Below are 17,847 nucleotides of genomic sequence, written 5' to 3' on the forward strand. Positions count from 1 at the left end.
GCGGAGGATGCCTGGCAGCTCTCTTCTCATCAGAAAACCACAGCTTCACTTTGCCAATATGCTCCTAATGAACTTAAGTCATGCAAAGCCTTGATGTTCAGCTTCTTCTAGTAATCTAGTTTTCCCTCATCTATTTGTTAAATAACAACAATGTGCATATTGTGGTGGGGGAATTAAATATATTTATCCTCCTGTGATGATCAAAGCAGCAACTGTGTCAGACCCTTTTATCCAAGGCAACATAATGACAGTGATGTCCCTGTAAAATCTTGATGCGACCTGTACCCAAAAAGGCACGTATTCGTTAAAAAAAAGCAAAGGCAATAAACCACTGAATGTCATGAAAAATACATGCAAAATACACAATTCCTTTTCAGCTGTGACCCAAGTGTGTAGCAGGAAGCAATAATAAATATTTATTTGATTACTTGGACTTATGCTTTCAAGCTTTTGTTTGTATGTTTATAATTTTACTTCTTCAGCTTGTGTAGAGCCTTCTGTACCCTTACAAAGTAATACATTATGTGAAATGACTCTTCAGCAGAAAAAAAATTCTTCTTTTTTTGTAAATATAACCTAGAAGTTTGCATATTGTATATATCTCTCTGACAGTGCAAAATATTTGCTTCATTTCTACCAACAGTGCAGCTTATATCCCACAGTTCCCTGGTAATACATCCTATACCCTACAGTGCTCCCAACAGTATATCACAAAATACAGTGTCCCCAAATTTGCATTGTATATCCCACTCCAGGCCCAAAAATAACTGCATATTACGTTACTGCCAGCTCAGAGTTAAGTCATTTAGCATGGTGGACAGATATGGCCTTATATATCAAAACAGCTCTCTGAGGCTATGATAAATAATGTCACGCTAGTCTGCCTTGGCTGAATAATACTTTAAGGAGGCCATAAATGAGCCAAAAAGACAGAAGGCTTATGATGGGCCACACAGGGTATGGTCACTTTTCTATTGTTCATAAGCATATTGGTATGTTTATGTCCAGCTTTATACTGCCAAGTATAACATAGATAGTGTAATAATTATAGGGGTGCTGATGTCATGGGGGGAGTTGAGAAACTCCCTTAGGCGGCAGCAGCCCACAAGTTACCAGGGGCAGCAAAAAGCTGCTCCTGGTAACTTTAAGGACTGGAATTACGATTTTTAAATCTGAATTTCAGCTCTGCTAGTGCAGAGAGCGAAAGTGAATATTTTATAAATGGGACGACATTTTTAATTGAATGTATTTTGAAAGATTCTTAGTTCAGTGAGCTTAAGCTAAAATGAAATGTCATTTAGACATTTCTTTAAATGTAGTTCCCTTTTAAGAATATAAGTAGCTGGCACAATGCTAGATTTCTAAAGTGGATGCCTTTATTCTAGCTGCCACTCCTTACTGTCCAACCAGCAACACATCACCCATCCTACGTGCGCCCACCCTTAAACAGGGGGTTCACATTTTAGTAAACTTTTAGTATGTTATAGAATGGCCTATTCTAAGCAACTTTTCAATTGGTCTTCATTATTTATAGTTATAGTTTTTTTTAAGTATTTGACTTCTAACACTTTGCAGCATTCAAAAGCTATTGCTTGATGAGGCTACAGTTTTATTGTTGTTGTTACTTTTTATCATATGTTTTTCTATTCAGGTCCCCTCCTATTCATTTACCAGTCTCTCATTCAAACTGCTCCCTGGTTGCTAAGGTAATTTTGACCCTAGCAACCAGATAGCTGCTGAAACCCTAAACTGGAGAGCTGCTGAACAAAAAGTGAAATAACTAAAAAAGCCCACAGATAATAAAAAATTAAGCCAAATTGCAAATTGTCTCAGAAAATTACTCTCTGCATCATACTAGAATTTTTTTATTTTATTTGCTGAAACATATTTTAAAAGATAAAATAAATCTCAATAGGCAAGCAAGTAGCAATGTATTTTTATTTATTACTTTTTAAATTGGTTGTTATTGAAATCCCATTCATTCCACACATTGCTTTCTTCTGTCTGAATCTAGAGCAGTGGTTCTCAACCTTCCTAATGCCGCAACCCTTTAATACAGTTCCTCATGTTGTGGTGACCCCCAACCATAGAGGAGCTGTGTCTCGGTTGCTAAGACCATAGGAAATATGTGTTTTCTGATGGTCATAGGTGACCCCTGTGAAAGTGTTGTTCGAACCCCAAAGGGGTCCCGACCCACAGGTTGAGAACCGCTGATCTAGAGACACGCAGCATATCTTGTATTGCTCAGATAAATACTATGTAAAATGTTACAGTATGAAATTCTATGAAGCACAAAATCTTCCAAGTTGCCGTTAGCTGAGGTTTCAGGTTGCTAGTTGTCCAATTCCTTGAGGTGATCTAACGTTCTTTTTGACTTCTGGTAATCTAGTATAAAGTAATAGATATATGTTTTTAATATGAAAGAGAATGATGATGCCTTGTTTTCAAATGATGATTGCCCTTTATATGCACCCATGGTTTGAGCTTAATAGGCCTGGAGAGGGAAAGGTCAATAAACAGAACATTTTAGTATACAATACTTGTCATGATGAGACTGAGAATTAGAATTTTGGTGGCATCTTGTGGGATATATGCTTATACTTTAAAATTAATTGGGTAGGCGTAACATGATAGTAGAGCCTTTACCTACTAGTTCTGGGGAATTCAAGTAGCAATGGCTGACAGACAAGAAGGGACCCAAGTTAAGAAACCTGGTTTGAGACAGTAAAATGAGAGCTACATTTCAGGCAGCATAATAGTGGCATCGGAAACCAAATGAATTGATTGGTTGAGAGAGAGTATACAGAGAGAATAATAAGGGGCCTAAAGCTGGCCATACATACAACGCAAAGACAGCCACTAGGTTGCTAGGGTGTCAAACAAGAAATGATGGTTAGTCGGTATTATATGTGCCTTTATTCACCATTATAATGTGCCAACCTAGTTAGACCCATGGACTCCATCTTTTTATTCATAAGAATGGTAGGTCAAATGACAAATCCTTGCCCCACTGTTTGTATAGATTTAAATCCTCCAGGTGAGAAACACAACAATGACAGTATAAAAATGGGATTAAATGACTAAATGAACAGTTTTTGATCTTTTCTTATTGGATAGCAGGTAGAATACAGATGTAGATATTTTGTTCTGTACTTTTTCATGCACAAATGTAAGATATAGAAATTTCAAAACACAAATAACCTTTCTGCTGTCATAACATGTGGTGCACACAGTTTGAAAACAGATCAGTCAGTATCAAACCTGCTATTTGTCTTTGTGGATGTTGACTCGTATGCTAACTCATTGCATTAAGTAATATAGTAATATTACAGGTATAGGATCTTTTATTCAGAAACCGTTATCCAGAAAGAGGGAAGGCCATCTCCCATAGACTCCATTATAAGCAAATAATTCTACTTTTTAAAAATTATTTCCCTGTTCCCTGTAACAATAAAATAGCACTTTTTACTTGATAGTAACTATTGGGTTTATTTAATGTTTAACTGATTTTTTAGTGGATTTAAGGTATGGAAATCCAAATAATGGAAAGATCTCTTAACTGGAAAACCCTAGGTCCCAAGCATTCTGGATAACAGGTTCGCTGTACAGTAAACATGCCTATCTTGCCTCTTATGCTTGCTGATTTAATAGATGTCTTGTACAGAATTTAGTAGATCACTGCCTGATCTGTACACAAAACAGCATGGTTATGATTTACTGGATAGTTACAAATGGTTTAAGGGCTGCAGCTTAAAGAGGGGTGGGCACCACCAGGTTATTAAAAATGCCTCTGCAAGTCATGCAAGAGATGGAACATTCAAAACACTGGTTGTCGATCTTATTGCACAGCATTTCAGCTGTGGCTCCTGGAAGAACAATGGGATGGTTTGGATGCTACAACAGGACATGCACAAGCTTGGGAAGCAGTACTCAGGATCCACACTGTTTTGGCATGATAGGATGGAATTTCTACTATTTAGCCTATAATTTAAATACAGTTCTACACACTAAGAGGCTTTAGTCCTTATTTGAAATTTTTTTTGGGAAGAATAATTTGTATTTATTTGTAAACAACAAAATAGTCTTACTTTTATATAGAGACTGTTACTTAAGCCAACAGGTGGCCAAATGCTTTGGTATTGATGCCTTTTGTTGTGCTAATAAAATCCCCAGGTTTGGCATGTGAACTGTCTCCCTTCATTATTATCCTAGTTGTTGTGGAACTACTGTATGTGCATTCAGAGATGGGGGTGTACATGGCACAATCACACTGTACCTATCAGACTGTTAACATTGTTTATCCAACTGATTAAATCAAATGCATAAAGTCTTCTCTCTCTTTCCAATGAATTTCCTCTTCCATCTAAAAAAAATAATAATACAAATAAATAAACAATATATATATATCATCAACAGGTATTTGGTAGGCTTTAAAAACAAGTAAAACAAACACAAGGAACAATGTATGATGGGGAGGCTGATTTATTAAAATTTGAGTGTGAATTTCTATTATTTTTTATTTAAAAAAAATGAAAACTCCCCAAACTCAACTGTGAACTTATTTGTTAAAGAAAAACTTGACTAGAAACATAAAAAAGAACCTTAAACGAATAATTTTCAATGAGTCTCATAGACTCATTATAGACTCATTGAAAATTGTTGATATATTTCCCTGGGACAACTTCCATTGACTCAACAGCTTTTAGATACTAAATTTTTACTTTTGATTTTTTTGTGCTTAATAAATCTTAAATATTCAAGTTTCAGTAAATCTAATTAAATTTTAGCGAAAGAAAAGAAAAACCTTGAATTGTGGTAAAAATTTGTGCATTAAAACAGTGCTTTCTACTGTAGATAACAAATATGTCCTAGTTAGATAGAAAAGCAGAATGATTTTTTTGTATTATGAGTTTGTGTTTAATGACAGTAAATCATCCATTCATATAGGTTACGGTAACTGTATGAGTCTGCAGTCCACTAGGTGTAGTTCAGCTACAATTTCTAGCCTACTTCAGCCATGTCCTTGTATGTTTTAAATGAATTTGAATGGATTCCTTTCAGTAAATTACTATTGCTGTGGGTGTATAGACAGCATTAGGGATGAAGGACTGCAGGTTGAAAACATTGAGCAAATCTGCACCTGGGCAGTAACCTGTACCTGTTATTACAGGAGGCGCCTTAGGGCGGATCATGTCATAGAATCACCGCTGTTGCATTCTAAGTGCTGTAGTATGGTTACCACATCCATAGAAATGTACTAACCATACCCCAGTAGGGTCTGCTCTATCTACTGTAATGTATTAAGACATTATAGCCAAAGATCAGTACGGCACTTATTTTAGGAGATGGCACAGAAAAACTAACATAATAATCCAAATGCACCTCATTGCTATAATACAAACCATTCAGTCTAAAATACAGAAGTTAATCCAACATTATAAAAAGGTCTTTTCTTTGTAGAACCACAAATTACAGAAACACCCCTTATCTAGAAAACCTCAGGTCATGTGCATTCTGGATAATAGGTCCCATAACTGTATTTATTGTATAATGAATTGTATTTTGTACAAGTAACAACTACAACTGCTATTCACAGATTTACTTGCACACCGCTTGCAATTTGCCAACAGAATGCCAAGATACCACCAGCTTGCTTTAATAACTGTGCAGAGCACAAGGACACAAGGGAGCCCTGGAATTAATTCCTGCCTTAAATAAATGTTTACTTTTATGAATCTTAGTGGGTTAATAAAAGGCACTAAGTTTCTTCAGGTGCAGCAACCGATAGCAGCCAATGAGCAGGTAGGATTAACTGGTCACCTGTTTAAAAGCCTGCATCTGATTGGTTGCTGTAGGTTACTGCTACTAGGCAAACTTAGTGCCTTTTATTAAATACTGTGTGTTGCAGCTACATATACAACTGACATGCACTTAATGAACAGCACTCTAACTCCCAGCCAGAAATGACGCCAACTTACTAATAGCATAATTGCCAAAGTTGGCACCAAATATAGTCCACCTTTGTAAATGTCACATAAGTTGCAGTGCACACTCTTTTGTAGGCACCAGTTATTATGCTGGAGTTCTGGGGAAACTGTTTTGTGGGTAAAAAAACATGGTCAGTTGAGAACATATTTCTGCCTTGCATCTAGCCCTTTTGTTCACAAATAAGCCCTTTAATGTAGGGCTGCAGAACATTGTTTTCAATGAAGGTATTTTTAAGGTAAAATAAAGATGTCTCATTTCAAGCTAATGGCTTGTAAAGAGAACTTTCCTTGACAGTGGACCATGGTACACATGACTTTGTGATCAAAGTGCTGCTTGCTGTCTTCCCCTATTCACTTGATTTGAAAGTGCGATGGATGTCCCTGCATCAGTTAATATTGAACAACTAAGTCATATATGTCAAACACAAGGCCTGGGGGCCAAATCCGACCCACCTGGCTGTTATATGTGGCCCTTGGTGAGTGTGTCTGACCATCCAGCCTGATCAATTTCCATTTTCCTCACATAGTAACTAAGACTAAGGGGTATATTTATCATGCTGTGTAAAAAGTGGAGTGAAGCATTACCAGTAATGTTGCCCAAGGCATCCAATCAGTAATCAGATTTCAACAGTAGCAAAGCATCTATTGGCTGCTATGAGCAACATCACCGGTAATGTTTTACTCCACTTTTAACCCATTGTGATAAATGTACCCCTTAGTATCTTATTAATAAAAAATTTGGCCCGCGACTTAGCCTGTGTTTTAGATTTCGGCCCCCTTATGTGATTGCGTTTGATACCCCTGAACTAAGTGGTCTGCTGATGGCCAGTGAATGTGATTAGTGTATCTCCAAAAATCTTAACAGCTGTTTTATTGTGAAAGCAGCTATTTCCTAGAGCTGGGCTACATCACATCCAGCTTATAAAAAGTCACTTAATGAAGATTTAGGGAGGCTAAGCCCAAAAAGAGAATGACTGCCATATATAAATACACATTTATAAGCTTCAGTGTAGAGCTATCTACTGGTAGCCTCCCAAAATATAAATGTCACAATCACCTGGTGATTTCCAGTCAAATAATGATCACAATAATGACTACTGATCCATTTTAATTCAATAATTAATGTCTCAGAATAAAACTACTCTCTGTATGATTTTGTAAAGCTTACACCAGGTCTGGACTGGGATTCACAATAGATTCTTGCATTTCAAGTACATAGAGGCCCAAACAGCCCCCACCAGTCCAATAAATAGTGTCTATCTATGGCATCTTACAGCAGCCCCTCTGGCATTTTAAGTACACAGAGACACAAACAACCCCCACCAGCCCAATAAATAGTGAGTGTCTATGGCATCTTACAGCAGCCCCTCTGGCATTTGCCAGAACCCACAGACGTGACACTAGTTAATACAGTAAAGGAATTTGAATATGGCAGATAATCAGGGTTCTTGAAATCAACAATTCTGTGCTATTTGTTCCAATTACCTTTCAGTATTTATACAAAAGTAACTCGTTTCCTATTTTTCTGTAAACCTTTGACTATAATCTAACGCCGAACCATTTCAGTTCTCAATATCCTAGGGAATAAAGACTTTTCTTAAGACTTACGTTTCCCTTTCAGGTACATCATTGATTGAGGACCCCAGTTTCTGGTCAACACCTATTTGGTTATAGAAAAAAAAGAAACTGAACAAAAAGGGATCTTCATGCAAAGGCAATGATATATGAAAAGCCTTTAAGGACTAACTTACTCGTGTTGTCCAGGTACAATGTGTAGCCACAGATATCAGGGTGATGACAAACGCCCAAGCAATTGCCTTTTGTGTTTTCTGAAAAATAAATGTGAATATGAGGATAATTGATAACATCAGTGACGATGTCCTAATTTTCTCCAGCCATTCTCACCATTCTCTCTGTTATTTAGCGACGGCGTCTTTGTGCCTTCATTCAGATCCAATTATGGGTTTTACAGCCTAGCTTCTTTTGTGTTTGAAAATTGGTGGCATTCAGCTCTCACTTTTCCATCCAAGGATGCAAAGACCTTTCACTGTTTAACTATGTACCTGTATTTATAGAGCACAAACTCTACAGTAAACACGTCATTTTACTTTAAAGGTTCTGAGCACCTCAAAGTCTAATTAGAGTTATATATCATCCAAATGTAATTGTGTGTCTGTCTATTATACCACATTTAAGGTCACTTACGTTATTGTGGCTTTAGCATCATAACGTAATTTGCCTTATTTATAATCTCATAAGATGTCCTCAACATTGTTCTATACCTTACGTGTTGCTTTGGGCATTTCTACTATAGGTTCTATCAGATAATTGCAAATATATATCTAAACTGGTCACTAACTGAATACACATCTCTTATGTGCCTTGTGGGCATCATTCACTAAGGGTTTAAAAGAATCTTCTGTGAGAGGAAGAAAACTGGCTTCCGCTTTATTATATATTTCACAGTAATATAATGAAAACCCCGTTGTATTCACCATATTCAATCAGCTTTTAAACAAGTATGCTAAAGTTATACAAGATTAAGGATATAAGGGTTATTCTAGAAAATTCTTTGTGCAGTAATGGATGTGTCAGATATGGAGCTCTGTTCAGTTACAGAAAGAAAAGATACTTGGGTGCATGTTTTTATTCATGAAAAAAAACACTCGCTGGTCTCCAATCCGATATTAACGATAAATATGCTTTATGTATCTGTTTCAGGAAATTATTATTACTATTATTATTAGCAGTTTGTATTTGCACATGACCCATTTTTGACATTGAATAGAATTGATTTGAGAGGTTAATGGAATTCTATCATGGGAAAACATGTTTTTTTTACAAAACACATCATTTAATAGAGCATCTCTAGCAGAATTTTGCATTGAAATTAAAAGCAGCTCCCTGGCACCTGTATTGCTAAAAATGCTCCTAGTGGTAGATATGAGAACAGCACTCAATAGTAAAAATCCAAGTCCTGCTCAGCCAAGTCATGACTCCTCTAGTTACACTGAGTTGGAGAAACAATAGCTTATAAAGCAGTTCTGTGTACAGCTGAAAGCTCAGACACAGGCACAGTGCACAGAGATGGCGTCTACACACTCATATTACAACAACAACAAAAATAGTTTTTTGGTTTAAAAATAAAATGTGAAATGGTAGAATTAATTATTTGCTAAATGTAATGTAGTAATAACAACTACACCATAAAAATCATAGATCAATATTTCTATAATATAATTGTTTATATGTTATATATATATTTTTTTTATATACAGTATAAAAAAGTGATTTTTTTTTGCTATTTCTTATGCAACAAAACAAATATAAAAATATGCCATCTAAAAGCTGTTGAGGTCATTTAGAATTCAATGGGAGCTGTCCTTGGTTAGAGGTAGTAGGAGTTAATACTAACAAGAGGCTCAAACGCTGGATGGAAACGGGACAGAAGCCTAGGGAGTCATGAACTAACCACCTTCTACAATACTTTTTTCAGTACATTGATGATTATTGAGTGTATTATATGGTCAGTAGGCTAGCATATCCCAAAATTGAGAGGATGTTAGCAAGGCCTTGGGTAGTTGGACACAGAAACATCACTTGGAGGGCCAGCTATGGCACTGTCAGGAACTCACTGGTCCAGAACCAGGGACCTGCTAAGTACTGGCTACTGTTTCTGCAGGTTGAGCTACAGGAGGCAGTGTGGTTTGGGTCTAGCAGTTTATTGCAATTACTTTTTTGCAATATGTTTTTCCTGCTAAACTATTGTGATTCAGCTGCAGTCAACAACCCAACTAAGCCTGCCTGTTCCAATACCCTGGGCTGGTTCATTAAGCCCTTCTGCTTCGACCAAGCTTCAGGTTCCTGTGTTACTAGTTCCTGAGATTGTGAATTCCTGTTTTCCTGTATCCTGCATGCTTTGCTTCTGTAAGTCTGTTCCTGCCCTGTACTTGCTCCCCCATGACTCCCTGTTTTTGACCTTTGGCCTGTTATTGGCCTACTTGCCCTCTGCCCTGAATGTGTGCCTGAACTTGGACTTGTCTCATTGCAGCCTGCCCCAAATAAGGTTTCTACTTTTGCCAGTGGCTAAACCCGAACAAAGGTGGGACAGTCCCGATTTTAACAGCTCAGCCCACAGTCCTGGATTCTTATTGAAAAGTCTCTCATTTCTCTTTGATCTCCTGAACCAAATGCTTCTCAAACTTAATTAAATAAGTAGTTTTTGGCAGAGAGCCCAGCAAAGTTAACAGGCAACCTGTTCTTAGATACATTTGTAACTAATAAGCTAAACAGGCCTCTTGGGAGAACTGAGACTTGCATCTTAAAGGGCAATTTCACCTTTATTAGCAAAACTGTAATAACACATAAATCAAGACCTCAAAACTTTAAATAACCTGCCAAATTATGTAGAATGGGAGTGGTATTTCAGGGGTGTGGTTGCATAAATGGGCATGGTAAAAAAGTTTTGCCATTAATGATAACTAAGCCATGTTGATAGAAAAAAAATTTCAGTATTTAAATGTTTTTCATTTATTGTCCAGATTATTGTTCGAGTTTCACAAGGCTGAAAACCAAACAGACAGTTGATACCCAAGCAGGCCTAAGGAAAACTGAACTGTTCGGGTCAAAACTGAACTGATTATTTTTGCTGGGGTCCTTGTCCTCAGTATGTCAGTGTTCAGCACTTTAGCTTCTGGCAGCTATTTCAGTGGATAATTATGACATGCAGATCTTGAGTTGGATATACCTGGTCTAGCAGGTTTCTGCTTCTCCAACCACTAGGGTTCCTGTCCTTTTAGCCTCTACTTGTCAGTAGGATTTGGGTTCCTAGCTTGTCATAACCATGTTTATATAGGTAGGGGCTGTCCTGACAGGGACCTGTAAATCTTTCCTGTTACTGGCTTCTGCAATTGCATAAAGATTCAACCTTTGTTGGTAGATGGTGGCCCAAGCTGCTAATATTTGAAACATCCGCAAATGCCACCACTTACTAAACTATCAGAACTATCATTTCCATGAAGCACTTATTAGCAGCCTCAGGCAGCAGGTAACTGCTGGGCAAAAACTGGGCAAGGACTGATCATTGGCACAAACACATTCCACCACTGCAACATGTTATCATGGACTATGGAGGACCAGATTCTAAGAGAGGTAGTGGGGAACACCAGAGAACTACAGTTTCATCTATGAGAGATATTGTTCATTATTTTGTATGCCATAGGAAGATAAACACCTTGTTAATGTGTATTGAGTGAAAAACTTATGGTAAAGTCTTATGTTTTTTGCATTATTTTGTGTCCCTGTAAGAAACCCGCTTGCCTTCCATTTCAAAAGATAATCTTCCCACAACCTATAATATACACATACATATATACAAAAAAGTAACTATAGCCTTCAATATCTCTGTAGTCCTAGACATTTAGCCTGTTAAAGATGACATCTAAGCACCTCTTAAAGGCATAAAGGGAATCTACCACCACAACCTCACCTCGCAGACCATTCCACAGGTACACCTGCTTTATGATAAAACATCATTTGCATTGCTACAAGTGTCAGTTCTCTTGGGTCTCCTTTACTTTATTTTCTGGGTAAAAAAAATGATCCCCTGCTATTTGTCTCTATTTCTCTCTAAACAATCCAAGCTTTAATACAGATACATGTTTTTTTTACAGATACATGATCTGTAATCTGGAAACCCACTATCCAGAAAGCTCTGAATTACTGGAAGGCCCTCTCACATAGACTCCATTTTCATCAAATAAATTAAACATTTAAAACTGATTTCCTTTTTCTCTGTAATAAAATAACAGAGAAATCCCAGTTAAGATTTAATGAATCCTTATTGGAAGCAAAACAATCCTGTTGGGTTTATTTAATGTTTGAATTATTTTTGAAGTATACTTAACATATAGAGATCCAAATAACAGAAAGATCCCCTATCCCCTATCCGAAAAACCTCAGGTCCTGAGCATTCTGGACAACAGGTCCTATACCAATAGTTAGATGAAGCAGGACTTTATATATGAGCTGTTTTAAGAGACACCTAAGAAACACCTTGGGGGTATAGTATTCCTTAAGCTGCCCACCGATATATGGGGCCCACTGATGGGACAATGTTTGGATTAAGCTGTTTTGGCCCAAAATATAGGTGGCAAATCTGGCCCTGGTCTGTTGATTTAGGGACCGTGCTAAACAAGCGGATCTGCCAGTGTATTAAACATTAAACTACTGCAATGCTGTTGTCTTTAACATCATTTTCCTATTTTTAAGGCTATAGATAATTAATTATAACATCAAGTTTCAAATTTATAAAGTTGTGTAATAAAAATGTAAAAAGTGAACAGAAAATAAAGGAAAAGGGTAAATAGACTTTGTATTGAAGAGAGTTTTGCTTAAGGTACAGAAGTGAGTGCTGATGTTAGTAGCTGTGTGCCCCAGGTGCAGCTGCAGTAATGAAATAACCAGTGATTACCCTTATCTGAACAATCCCTGACCGTGCGTATGGAAAGCGCAACCTCTGAGTCAGGCTGTGATGCTTAACTAATGAGCAAACTCATTACGTGCATACGTTTAAACAATGCGCAGAAACACTCCAGAGCTTGTACAGAAAAGCGTGGCCCATGGCAAAGTCTAGGTGATTATGTTTTCTAAAGGACATTGTATGGAACAATAATGGATGCTGACAGCAAGGTTTCCTTTTTACATGTTTTCTCTTGCTCAGTAAAACAAGGACATTCTGACCACAGTTTGGGTCAAAGATTTTGGCTGATAAAGCCAAGCAAGCAGTTTAACCTGCTTATCACACTTTGCCTACAAAACAGCAAAAACATCTGCTATGGCTGATGTGGGGAAAACCGATATCCCAAGACTTTTTGATACCAATTAAATGATTACATTTCTACACTTCGATAATAATATAAAATCAAACAAGACAAAAACAAAAGCTGAATAAAACAAACACTGCATAGGGGCATAGGCGGATTTTCAATAAGCTTGGCACATTAAAAACAAAACAAAAAAAACAAAAACCTCATTCCGTTTCTACACTGTCCTGAATAATAAAAAAAACACAAAGTATTGTACAAATGATACCTATATTGGCTAACAATAAAAATGTAAGCTTTTGGAGCTCTAAGGCCCCTTCTTCAGGCAAAATACAAATGAGAACTGGAATGGCACAAGACGGTACTACAGTTTTTGTTTTGTGCACTGTCCTGGAAATCTTCTGTTTCTGCAAGCTGGTTCTGCTGTGCTCTGATTGGATCTTTCTTCTTGTGGATTCTCCAATCAGAGCCAATCAGAGCACAGCTTTCTTGATAGACAGTAAAATTGACCAATCAAAGCACAGATGCAGACATGGTGCGGGAGATATTACAAACTGAAGGCAGCACAGAAATAAAGACTGAAAAAAAGGATCTTTTCATCCCACTCCCAGAGGTACTTTATACACAGGTACTATACAGTTCTAAAGGCTGAATCACTAGCTGAAATTAAATTGTTTAATTTTTTGTCACCTCACATCTATATTATATTTATCACCTATCCTAACAGATGGATGGTAAGTTAATTCTTTCCCCCTGAAAAAGCTCATTGTGCTTTTATATATTTGTTGTTGTTGTTTCTTGCACTTACTAATTTGTTTTTTAATTTTTGTCATTGTTTTGTTCATTTGTTGTTAGTTACAGTCGGGCCAATGTTGTGTATCAGTGCCAGTGTTATAGTGCCAGGGCCTGAGTATCTGCCATCAGTACCCACTGCTTCTCACTGGATATAATGTGCTGGTTTTGTAAATACAGACTGCGTCTCACTGTTTATAATCTGCCTGCGGTGTCACTACCCACTACCTTTCTTGCTATTAAACTAACGTAAACACATCTAAGGGGCTAAGTTAACTTTTAGTATAAAATGGCATATTCCTAGCAACTTTGCAATTGGTCTTCCTAATTATTTTTTTTTTTTATAGTTCTTATTATTGTCATTTTTTATTACTTATTTTTCCATGCAGGCCCCTTAACTATTCATATTCCCATCTCTTGTTTAAACTAGTACCTGGCTGCTAGGGTAAATAAGACCCTAGCAACCATATAGCTGCTGAAATACCAAATGGAGAGCTGCTGAACAAAAAGCTAAATAACTGAAAAACCATTCAAAATAAAAAAGGACCAACTGCAAATTGTCTCAGAATATCAGGCTACATTATATTAAAAGAATTTAAATGAATTTAAAGGTGAACTACCCCTTTAAGCTAACTGATCACAAACACAAATGTTTGCAGATCCCCTCACAGAAGTGCCTGTATGAATACTTTTACATCCTAAGCATTTTAGGGTAAAAAAAAGCACCCCCACCTGCACTGGGACTTTTTCTTGCACTTTGCACCATGCCCTGTAATTGAGCCCTAATATTTTATTTTGGTTTATTGGATGCAGTGCAACGGAATACATATGCTGACATAGTCATGAAGCTACTAGCAAAATTTAGGGAATTGTTCCTGCTTCTGCCCTGAGAACTCTTTTCTGTTACTGGCAGACATGTATAGTTTTATAAGCCATGCCTCTTGTTCAGCGCCAGAACTAGGGGTAGGCAGAAGAGCCACCTGCCTAGGGCACAACAGTGGGGGGGCACCAGGCAGGTACCTCTTCTTTCATCAGTGCATGACCCCCCTCCAGCATCCCCGACAACCCCACCCCTGGGGCAGAGCTGGCGATGTCGGACGGATTGCCTATGGCTAGCACTGATCTTATTTAAATAAATAAAGTCTGTACTTGAGGGTGAGGGTGGTATATGAAATCTGACTATTATGAGGCTGCATAATTCTCAGCAATACATTGTTCAATACATTGTGACTAAGGCTTGCCAGCATATCCATGATCCAAATAACTCACTTCAATTCAGATTCAGCTTATGTTAGAATTCATTGCTTTTATTTTGGTGAACTGGATGCAACTGTGGTAGGTGCAGCACAGTTGTGTCAAGAGCATCACCACTTTGCGACTGCTATTATACCGAAATTCTGGGTGATTGCACTTTATGTTGCACTTTATTTATTGCACTTTCAGACATACACGCGCCCAAAGCTTCTCTTCAGTTTTCAGTTTGTACTAAAGGGACATCTTCTGGCTACATTAGGTACTTGCATATAACTATAAACTATAAATTCATTATTGCAATTTAAAACATTCATATACACTTATCCTTTGTCTTTGTGTATTCTATACATACTCATTTAATAAAAAAGGATAAAACCAGTCAGATATGTCAAAAGGATTCAGATACAACAACCTGTGGTGCCTGGTAACTAATACACCATATCATAAACTAATTCAGGAGGGAGGATGGGATGCAAGTGCCCAGAAACCCAGGACTAAAAGGGGGTAATTAACCATAAAATGAACTTTCAATAAGGTGTATACAGTACTGTTCTAAGACAATTTGTAATTAGTCTTTATTATATACATTATTTTTTTTTACAGTTTTTTTGTTCAACAGCACCCAGGCTTGGAATTCCAAGAGCTATTTAATAGCTAGGGTTTAGTTACCTTAGAAACCTGGCAGCAGGTTTTAGAGTGGAAGAACTGGGAGAGGGTTTCAGTAGAAAGATAACCAATACATTGAAACTTTACAGTCAATTTGTTGTTTAGTTACTGGGGTCAGGCCCGGATTCGTGGAGAGGCCACAAAGGCCCGGGTCTAGGGCGGCAGAAATGTAGGGGCAGCATGCAGCCCCGCCGCAACAATATTTTTTGCTCCCATATGGAGCATTGGGAACCTCTCCCCACTGCTCGGTATGGGACTCTAAATGTATGCGCATGCGCTCTCGCGGCTGCACGGGGGGTTTTTTTTGCTCGTTTGCGCATGTGTTTGTGGGCGGGCGATCAACGGGGGTGGCCTAGGGGCGCCCGAAAGATAAATCCGGCGCTAAACGAGAGAGAAGCAGAACTGTAATTTCTCTTATCTAGAAAGTTTATATCCATAAAGCAAGGCCATCTCCCATGGAGTCCATTTTAAGAAAATAATTAAAGTTTCTTTTATCTGTAATGATGAAACAGTAACTTGTACTTGATGGTAATTAAGCTGTAGAAATTCATATTGATGGTAAAAATAATTCTATTGGCTTTATGTCATGTTTAGTAGACATTGTATGGTTATTTAAATGACAGAAAAATCTCTTTTCCAGAACAGATGTTCCAGGCATTTCGGATAACACATCCCATACCTGAGGACACATGGAGGCAGATTTACAAACACAGGGGATAGATTGCAGACCCCGGAGTTGGCTCCTCTGATGCCGTATCGCTAATGTAGAGTGTGCAATTGTACTTTCCACACTAGAAAAGCCGAATTTCCATGGTTTATTGCCACCCCTGGTAACTTTCGGCAGCGCTGCCACCTGGGTCGAGTTTCTCAAGTCAGGCAGATTCGAACTGAAAAAGGGGCCTCCAGTTTGGGTACAGTTCAGATGCAGATTATTATTTCTAAGCAGCATCACACAAAACGTTTAATCTGAGTGCTGCAGCTGGGCTCCAGAAAGCTGGCCTTCATTGTTGGTGGGATGTCAGCTAAGGTCTTGGGTCTTAAAGTCCCTTCTCAACTTTGCTTTCTCTCAGCAGGAATGATAATTGTGCTCTATTATTATTATTATTTTGCTTTTGTTTGTATTCTCTAATTCAGTGTCCCAAACCAGTGGCTAAGTTACTCACCATCCCATTTGATGTTGCTCCCAGTGGCCTCAAAGTAGGTGCCCATTTTTACATTTCTGGCTTAGAGGCAAGTTTTGGAAGCACAGAGACACAGTTTTACTGCCTCCTGCTGGCCACATGGGGCTACCAAATAGCCAATCACAGCCCTCATTTGGCATCCCCAAAGAACTTTTTTCATGCTTGTGTGGCTCACCAACACTTTTTACATCTGAGTGTTGCTAACAAGTAAAAATAGTTGGGGATCTCTGCTCTAATTGATGATGTATATCAACCCTGTCCAACTGGTGGCTCATGGCCACCCGTCTGGCTGCTGTGACTGCTTACCTTTGTGTAAGCTTTAAATGTTATCAGTATCATGATTAACTGGCATTGTTCACACTTGTAAGGCCTCAGACTGTATGCTCCCACATTTTACAGCTTGCTTGTTTACCCCGCAAACTGTAGGAGCAGTGCTGACATGGTACTGCAGTGTGGCCAGGCCCGGATTTGTGGAGAGGCCACAAAGGCCCGGCCTAGGGCGGCATGCTGCCCCGCCGCACTAAAATCTTTTAAAATTTTTGTTCACATACGGAGCAATGGGGACTTCTCCCCACTGCTCCGTATGCAACTTTGGCCGACCGCGCATGCGTGCGCGCAACCCTACCCCCCGCGCTCTTTGCACATTGCGCATGCGCACGCAACCCTCCTGTTCGCGCATGCGCACTCGGGGGGAGGGGGGCGTGCGACTGGGGGCGGCCTAGGGGCGGCCGGTTTAGAAATCCGGCCCTGAGTGTGGCACTGTATATACTGCAGTACAAACTGTTCATCTTTGAGTGGTCATAATCAGTTACTTAAATAGACATGATAGGTCTCCTTCCCTACTCTGCCTGCCCTGCTATACACTGCCTGTGTGAGCCATACTCTGCCTGTGTGTGTCATACAGTGCCTGCCCTGCTTTACACTGCCTGTGTGTGCCGTATTCTGCTTGCCCTATGCTGCCTGTGTAATGGGGGTGGCCTCTAGGTGCCGAAATTATAAATTCGGCGTTGGACCTTAGACTGTAGCCTCTACTGGGAGCCTTACAAATGTGGCAGGGTTCAGCTGTGGGATTTATATCTACGTACAAGGCAGGAATCAGTTTGACACTGACACTATAAGGAGACAGGGGCTTCTGAAATAATT

The 17,847-nt window shown here is 38.6% G+C and overlaps 1 long non-coding RNA gene across 1 annotated transcript; it reads right to left on the minus strand.

Annotated features, from left to right (window-relative positions):
• Window positions 1–4,186: 4,186 nt before the first annotated feature.
• Window positions 4,187–7,992, minus strand: LOC116410563. Its single transcript, XR_004222480.1, has 4 exons — window positions 7,893–7,992; window positions 7,739–7,816; window positions 7,596–7,647; window positions 4,187–4,363 (listed from the first exon to the last, which is right to left on the minus strand). It is a non-coding gene; the product is annotated as an uncharacterized LOC116410563 (long non-coding RNA).
• Between the last annotated feature and the right edge of the window lie 9,855 nt (window positions 7,993–17,847).

Source organism: Xenopus tropicalis, chromosome 4 (assembly GCF_000004195.4).
Source record: "Xenopus tropicalis strain Nigerian chromosome 4, UCB_Xtro_10.0, whole genome shotgun sequence".
NCBI classification, from domain to species: domain Eukaryota; kingdom Metazoa; phylum Chordata; class Amphibia; order Anura; family Pipidae; genus Xenopus; species Xenopus tropicalis.